At 49.1% G+C, this 8,885-nt stretch overlaps 1 pseudogene; it reads right to left on the reverse strand.

Moving 5' to 3' along the window:
- Window positions 1-8,726: 8,726 nt before the first annotated feature.
- On the reverse strand, window positions 8,727-8,885 carry LOC116592092 (annotated as a pseudogene).

The following is an 8,885-nucleotide window of genomic DNA, read 5'->3' on the forward strand; positions in this document are numbered from 1 at the left end:
GGGCTAGAATCATCAAATATGAATTTATAGAGAACTTTCCCTTTTCTGGGATTTATGTAGAAGAAGAGCTAAAGGTTACAAATGTTTCTTTTATTGCTGTAAATATGCATAGTTATTTTAATGTCTTTTAAATGCTTTCTTATAGGGATAGTTGGTACTGCCATTGATTAAACATAAACAATACAGAGTTAAGAATTTTTATACCATGAACTATTTATTGAGAATTTTCAGAATTCCATAGATACTTGTCCTTAACACTTATAAGAGGCATGTATTTTTTCCCCTTCATGGTCTTAAAGTTAGTTTTCCCTTTGTTGAGGCAGGTCTGAATGAGTTGTATCGACTGGAAAACATACACATACCCATACATGGATGTATTGTCGAAATGTGATGTTTTCTTGGTTTGGGGTCTTGGCCAGAAAGGTTTGTGTATGGATTTTATTTTTAACAAAGCAGTAAGGGCTTACTTTTTACCAACTTTTGTGTCCGTAAAGATGTATTTGTTCAAGCTTTAAGAAAAGAATAAACCTGTCAATGTACAAACACCTGACACCTGATTTGGATTTGTGGGGGGAGGGGGGATTGGAATTACATAAGATTCTTAAAGAAACACAACAGTATGTATCAGTACTTCTTTGAAGAACGACTCACATTGACTCGTACTAAAACTGTGTGGAGCTAACTGAATGCAGATTTCTTTCTCTGTCTCTCTCTCTCTCTTTTTTAAAGACTTTTTTATTTGTCAGAGAGAGAGAGCGTGTGCATGTGCACAAACGGGGTAGGGGAGTGGCAGGCAGAGGGAGAAGCAGGCTCCCCGCTGAGCAGGCAGCCTGACACAAGGCTCAATCCCAGGACCCCAGGATCATGACCTGAGCTGAAAGCAGACACTCAACCGATTGAGCCACCCAGGCATCCCTGAATGCAGACTTCTCAAGCACACTTGTCTGCTCTGCTCTGCTCTGCTCTGCAGAGTCCAGAAAGAATGGAAGCTCCTCTCTCCAGAGACCTCGGCTTCTACTTGCCTGTCCATCATTCTTCCCAGAGAACCCCTGTCATGTGGCCCGAGGGCTCCCAGAGGAACCGGCCCCTGCAGATGGTAGCGGAGGTGTGCCTGGACTTTCATTACTACGGTGCTTAGGCGCGGGTTCCCTGGTCCCCTTGCTACCACTCACCCAATCTCCTGGGACTCAGGCCCCCTGAGAAGTGACTCTCCCCCTCTACCCTGGCCCCTTATCCCTCCCTTTATCATCTGAAACATCCACCTTCCATCCCTCAAGGCCAGCTGCTCCCGGTTTTCCAAAGAAATCATGACCCAGTTTGATTATTTTGGTGGGAGCAGGGGTTGATGGGACGAGCCTAAGCTCAGGTGCCCCCGTGTGGGTTATCTGTTACTGCATCACAACAAACCCCAAAACATAGTGGCTTGAAACCATAACCACTGATTGATTTGCAGTCCCTGCAGGTCTGCAGGGGCCATGTCCAGAGCAGCTTGCTGGACAGTTCTGGCTCAGATCGGGGTCTTCTGTGTGTTTCAGCCAGGACGAGGATGTTGCCCAGGGCTGCTGTCTTTGAACACTCCCTAGACTGTCCCCCGGTTCTAGGAGTTTCCCAGCAGCCACAGGCTCAGCTTCTCCCTCCCGGGGCAGGGAACGAGCCCAGCTGGACACTCGAGGAGAGTACCAGCCTCTGAGCTGGAGGGTGCTCTGGCTTTCCTTCTGCTTCACACCCTAGTAGACAGAAAAATGGCCATGTCCTAATCTCAAAGTCTGTGCAGATGGCCACTTACATGGCAAAGGAACCATCCTGGTGGGATTAGGGTGAGAGTTTTGAGATGAAAGATTATCCTGGATTATCTGCGGGAGGCCCCTGAGAAAGACAGGAGGCCAGAGCGGAGGGGAGATGCTGTGCTGCTAGCTTGGAAGGTGGGGGAAGGACCCACAAGCCTGAAGCTAGGGGTGGTCGCTGGAAGGGTGAAGCCTCCCAAAAGAGCCAGCCCTGCTGACACCTTGATTTGGATGGGTGACATTTGATTTTGGAATTCTGACCTCCAGCTCAACGAGATGGAAGCTCCCCTCCAGAATGGTGCCGCCGAGAACACAGAGTTCCTGCTCCCCCAGCATGCAGGTGGGGGGCTCTCTTCCCAGGAGGGGCAGGATGTCAGCATTTCTCAACCTGACCCAGTGACCTGGTGCTCTGGTCAAGTCCTGGGCAAGTGCAGGTGGGAGTTGGGGGCTCCCTTCCTCTGCCTGGCCCCTGCTTGCGGGATGGAGGCCCCACCATGGGCAGCGTGCACTGAGAACTCGGGGCCCCAACGGCCCTGGCACCTGGGGCAGGAGCTCCAGGCCAGGGGAGGCAGGCTTAGGAGACCTGAGGCTGCGGCCCACCCCCGACCCACAGTGTAGTCAGCATCTAAGACCAGGCGTCCCTCAGAGGGAAGCACGCTGTCCTCTCCAGTCCCACACAGACACGGGGCTCCCAGTTGCCTAGGATGAGGAGGGGTGGGGAGGGGAGGGGGTTGACGGGGTAACATCAGAGGCTGATGACTAAACAGGTGTGGCAGGGTTTCCTTTTAGTAGTGCAGACCATTTGGAGAAGATGTATTTTTTTACTTACCTTGGGAGAGACAACACTTAAAATCCCACACCAACACAGAACACTAAAGAGGCTCTGCTTAACCACCAGGACACAAGAGTGCCATCTCCCGGCACCCTTCCAGGAGCACATCCCTCCCCCTTCCCACCTGCCTCGGGCATGACCCTGCTTGGGACCAACACCCCGAGAGCTTTTCTCAAGACATTCTGGTCCTGAGTTCAACCAACTAGAACAAAACACTGGGAGTGAAATAGACGCCTTCAACTCGGATGCTTAGTTTATTATTGGGCCTGAGAGTAAAGCTTCATTGTCATTGGCTGACCCTGGGGTCGCTGGGGCCAGGCTGCCTCCTGGACACTGTTCCTGTGCTGTCCCCAGCTTCAAACTGCAGGGTGTCTTTCCCCAGGCTTTGTTTTAAATGGGATGCATAAAAAAGAGCAATTTTCTGGATTTTTTTTTTTTTTTTCTTAAATGAAAGTCTGCTTGTCAGGCTGCCTGGGTGGCTCAGTGGATTAAGCCTCTGCCTTCGGCTCAGGTCATGATCTCAGGGTCCTGGGATCAAGCCCCACATGGGGATCTCTGCTCAGCAGGGAGCCTGCTTCCCCACCCCCCCACCCCCCCGCCTGCCTCTGTGCCTACTTGTGATCTCTCTCTCTGTCAAATAAATAAATAAAATCTTTAAAACAGAAAAAAAGAAAAAGAAAGTCTGCTTGTCCGAAGAAAAAGAAAAAGAAAGTCTGTTTGTCACTTGTTCATGACTTTGCCACCTGGGTCTTTTTGCACTGAGTTTTTTGGTATTTCTTGGCACTGATGAGCCCACCTCCTGCTTCAGGAGGTCACCTCCCTCTCTCTGGGTCTCAGACCTCCTGATGAAACAGGAGAAGTTCACTTTCACCACTGAGGGGTCCCAGGGGGAGGAGGGCGTTTCTACAGCCTTTGAGGCCCGAGGCCACGAGGAAGTGTTGTGAGAGGAATGATGTCAGCAGGATGGCTGTGCGAGGACACTGTCCTTCGTGTGTCTCACTCTGATCAATTCTGGGAACCAGCCAGAGACCCAGAAGCGCAGCCTCATACCTCACAGCCTGTGTTTCTGTACCTCGGGGCAGGGGTGCTGTGTGTGGCTCTGGGCTCGAGCTGGGGTGGACAGGATTCCCCAGTGTCCATGCCGGCGCCCTGGATGAACAGCCAGTCCGGGCACGTGTTCGGCTATTTATAAGACAAAGAAGAAATAATCCCAGGGTAACACCAGGTGAAAGCAGAGACCACGGACTAAGCTGCCCCAGAGGGCTGTGGGGTAAAGGGTTGGCCTGGGACCACGAATGGCTCCAGGAACCCCATAAGGGCCCTGTCTGCGTGTTCACTATGTGGGGGTTCAGCTGCATGGGACACTGAGTCACAAGACCAAGTCAAGAATCTCATTTTTGTGTAATAATAATGTATTTCCCTGGCAAGCAACACCGCCGGGCAGGACTTCCCACACTCTGCCCCTGGGCGAGTGCGAGGTCGGGGCTGGTGTCAACGTGGAACTCCCAGGAAACCCGGATGAAGGCCACCCTGGCTGCGTCCACTGAACACTGCAGCTTGAGCACAAGTGCCTGGTCTATCCCAAAGAGTGGACAGAGCAGGCAAGCAAAACCCAGAAGCAGACCGCGGTGGGAAGCCAGGGAAGACCTCTGCCTGAGACCCTGACACCACCGCTGGGCACCGCCCGAGTTCTGCCCACCCCTGAGGGCCAACCGCTCTCTGGGCCTCAGTTCCTTACCTACAAAACAGGGGTGACATTATTGTCGTCCTTCTGTCTCAGGAGCTGGAACATTTTCTGGGGGTATTTCTTGGGACTGTCAAGTCTATCTGAAGTGTCTTGATACTTTCAGACTGTTACAAAAGTTTACAAATATTGGCGGTGGGTTTAAGGCCAGGGAGACACCCTCAGCTCAAGGTGGGGAGACTTCTCGGGGGCAAGCCAGCTCCTTTGGAAGGTCTGGGCATGGTGGTCTGGGCTCGAGCCCAGAACCACACCAACACTGGGGTTGTTACTAGGATGAGAAGGGGCCACGGGGCCCTGGAGTCAAAATTTCAGCTCACCCACTCTGGAGGCAGAAAACCCTCACTACAGGGGCAATCATGGCGATCTTCTAGATCCACAGCGATGCCCCCTGTCTTCCCAGATCCGAAGTGGAAGCTCCGGTTCCTTGTGGCCTACCTTGAGTCCCACACTTTGGAGCAGGTTCCAGACAAAGTTCTGCTTCGGAGCCTGTAGCCCTTCGGGGCAGGCGCTTGCTGGGGCTGGTGTGGCGGCGTCTGATGTTTTATTTGTGGCCTTTACTGCCAGCACACAGGTGATCGCTGTCATGCTCCTTATGCGCTTCTGCACGTCAGAAGTAGTTCGGAAGGATTTTTTCCAAGACAATGTAGGCCTCGTGCCACCAGCAAGGAGCAATAGACACAAGGAGAGAGGCCGCTACCAGTGACCGAGGCTCCCACCAGTTAGAAAATATTTCCCTCAGCCACTGGTAAGGAAGACAGTCCACCCTGAGAATGTTGGATTATGGGGGGAGACCACCCAAAGACTAAAATTTTCACCCCAGGGGCGCCTGGATGGCTCCGTTGGTTGAGCGTCGGACTCTTGGTTTTGGCTCGGGTCATGAACTCAGGGTCGTGGGATCGAGCCCCATGTGGGGCTCTGTCCTCACCGTAGAGTTGCCTTGAGACTCTCTCTCCCTCTGCCTCTGGCCCACTTGCTTGTGTGTACTTGCTTGCTCTTTCTCTCTCTCGTAAATAAATAAATAAATCTTTAAAAAAGGTAAAATCAAATTTTAACACAGATGATTCCCAGGGTGACTGAGCAGATGGTACAAAGTTCAGTCTGAGAAGCTGTGTGCGCTCCCTCAGGCGGGCCCTGGGGCCTCAGGGCCACGGGCCTGGCAGAACAGTCAGTCATCCCTGGAACGGAACCCATCCACAGGTCCCCGTATGTGGGACGTCCTATGCTAAGCATGCAGGGGGGAGGGAGAAGAGCAGGGATGAGATGTTAAAATCTCTCTGTTCATCTGACCGACACAGGAGGCTCTCTGTGCTGCCCATAGTCCAGGCAGTCTTCCTTCTATTCTCAGAGCTCGCAGCCCCCAGGACCAGCCATTTTCGGGCTGGGTCTGGGCTCTGGATAGTTCTGTCAGTCTTCCTGGGGCCTGGGAATGTTCTCTAATCTTTCCCAACCCCTGAGGGATGTATATAATTTCCCAGCATCCCACTTGGGTTCTTTGTGTGAAAGCAACAAGAACTACCCCTGAATAACTTAAGCAAAAACGGAAGGGATGACAGGAAATGGGAGAGCCCCTTGGAGCCAAGGAACAAAGAGCCGGGCTTGGCAGAGGCTGGGACCTGCTCTGGCCCTGGGGGCCTGAGAACAAATGTTAATGGTTGCTTCATCTGGGCCTCAGTGCTAAGCAGAGTCTGAGCTAATGTGGAGGGTGCACAACATGTGACTGTGTGTGTGTCTGTCTGTCTGTCTGTGTGTGTCTGTCTGTGTGTGTGTGTCTGTCTTTATTTTTCCCTTCATCCTTGTGCCACTCCAGGCAAGACTAAACCACCCAGGAGGGAGGGTTCTATCTGCCCCAACTAGAGGAGGGCCGGGCATCTTCTCTGACTGGATACCTGTTAGTTTGAGGTCATTCCTCAAAAGCCAGTGGGAGCATAACCAGAAGACAGGAGTTTGGACTCAGGGTGGAAACAACATTGATAGATCCAGCCTCACCCCATGTTTGCTCTGCCTCGTGGTTTTCGTCCAGACTTTTTCAAAATCCATCTATCTCCCCAGCAGAGCCCAAAGTCAAGGACAGGGACATTTTCCTGCACTTCTATTTCCCTCCAAGGGGTGGGGGTGGGGTGGGGAGAGGGGATTCGACACCGGCCTGATCACTTAGTAGCCATCAGTAACTACTGATGGGAATGAGTTCAGTCAAATCAAAGAGAAAAGAAATGAATTGCGGATCTTTTTAACATACTTTCTGGCAGTTCAAAACATCTTTGCACTCTAAGGTAAAGTGGTAAGGATTAAACATATCAAACTGGGTTTTCTCTCTGAGGCCTCTGGAAACCCCTCTTGCCCCCCACCTCCCCTGGGCTGGACGTTTCTCTGTGGTATTGCAGAATACTAGAATGATTTTGTCTTTTACTCTTAAGACATTGCATCCAACAATGAGGTTTTATTCTTAAAGTATGAAAGAAGGCTCATTAGATGCCAAATATTCATTTCCATCCTTGAGAAAGAAAGGAACACCAATTACAGCAAAGTCTTGTTGATTTCGTCAGTCCACTGATGACAGGGCTCCTTGACTTGGCTCCTCACCTCAGACACAGGTTGCCTATGTTCTCCCAATAACCAGTGCACCTTCCTTTCAGAGATGTGATGACTTAGCCATTGTGATTTCTCCAAGAAAGGGGCCTGCCATCACAGGAGCAAGCTGGTCTGATTCTCATGGTCCACGTGCAACAGGCAGCTTTTCTATTTTCTATGGAATAAACATCAGAGTTTAGAAATAAACATTGTATGGTCAATTTATGGTCAACTGATTTTTTTATAAGAGTGCCAATACCATTCAATGGGGGAAGAATTGTCTTTTCAATAAAAAGGGTGCTGGGACTGTTATGGCCCCCCAAAATGGGTCCGTGATTAAAGGAGCGAGACTGACATAAAGCAAAGGTCAAGCAAAGCTTTATTTCGCGCCAAGCATCAAGAATCAAACTGACTAGCCAGGGCCACACCTCTTACAGAGAGGGCGACCCTTCTCTGTTTCACAGACTAGCTTTTAAGGGCAAAGGCCATGCGGTTGGGCCTGGCCACGCACAGGTGGCCAATGAGATTGTAACACACAGAGAAAGTTGCACAGTGATGCACCTAGTATGCTAGGTGACCAACTGAATTACAATTTACCCTATAGTAGACATTTGACCTAGCCTGTCACACCTTGCTTAGAATTGACGCCCAAAGGCTCCCAAAGGGCGGGGCCCATACTCCTTGGAGACAGTATGCAACCCCCCCACTGATGAGATGTCTCCACCTGGCCTGACCCACCCTTGTATCTGGGCTTTGTTACCTGGGGCTGGTTTCCAGGACTCATTTTTTTTTTTAGTCAGTCCCCTGGGGGAAGGGGAGCAGGGACAGTTTAAGCAGGACAGTTTAACAACCTTGTTGTTTAACCTTAATGGAAGCCTCTGGTTAAATAGGTCCTTACAGGGACAACTGGAAATTCATCCTTTTGCATGTGGATATCAATGAATTTGAACCCCCTACCTCATACCATATACAAAAGTTAATTCACAAATGGATCGTAGGCCTAATCATAAGAACTAAAATTATAAAATTTTGGAAGAAAACATAGATGCAAATCTTCATGACCTTAGGTTAGGTATCAGTGTCTTAAAAACAGTATCAAAAGCACAGGTGACAAAAGAAAAAATTGATAAATTGGATTTCATCAAAATTAAAAACGTTTGTACTTCAAAGGACACTAACCAGAGAGTGAAAAAACAACCCACAGGATGGGAGAAATATTTGCAAATCATATATCTGATGAGATTTATATTTAGAATATACAAAAAACTGTCATTACTCAATAATAAAAAGACAAATTATCTAATTTTTAAATGGACAAAGGATTGAAAATGGGCAGAGGACCTGAATAGACATTTTCCAAATCAGACATCCAGACGGCCAACAGACATATGAAAAGATGCTCAATATCACTCATCATCAGGGAAATGCAAGTAAAAATCACAATAAGATAATCATTCACACTTGCCGGAATGGCTAAAATAAAAAATACAAGCTATAACAAGTGTTGGCCAGGAAATGGAGAAAAGGGAACCTCATGCACTGTTGGTGGGAATGCAAACTGGTGCAGCCTCTATGGAAAACAATATGGCGGCTCCTCAAAAAGCTAAAAACAGAACTACCATATGATCCAATAATTCCACTACTGGGTATATTTACCCAAAGAAAATGAAAACACTAATTCAAAAAGATACATTCACCTCTATGTTTACTGCAGCATTATTTACAATAACCAAGGTATAGAAATAACCCCTGTCCATTGATAAATGAATGGTTTAGAAGATGTGGTGTATATACATGATGGACTATTACTCGGCCATAAAAAAAAAGAATGAGACCTTGCCATTTGTGACAATATGGATGGACCTAAAGGGTGTCATGCTATGTGAAATAAATCAATTAGCAATAATCGCGCCTCGGATAAACCTCATTGACTACGATACTGCCACTGCGCAAAGCT

Source organism: Mustela erminea, chromosome 5, assembly GCF_009829155.1.
Source record: "Mustela erminea isolate mMusErm1 chromosome 5, mMusErm1.Pri, whole genome shotgun sequence".
NCBI classification, from domain to species: domain Eukaryota; kingdom Metazoa; phylum Chordata; class Mammalia; order Carnivora; family Mustelidae; genus Mustela; species Mustela erminea.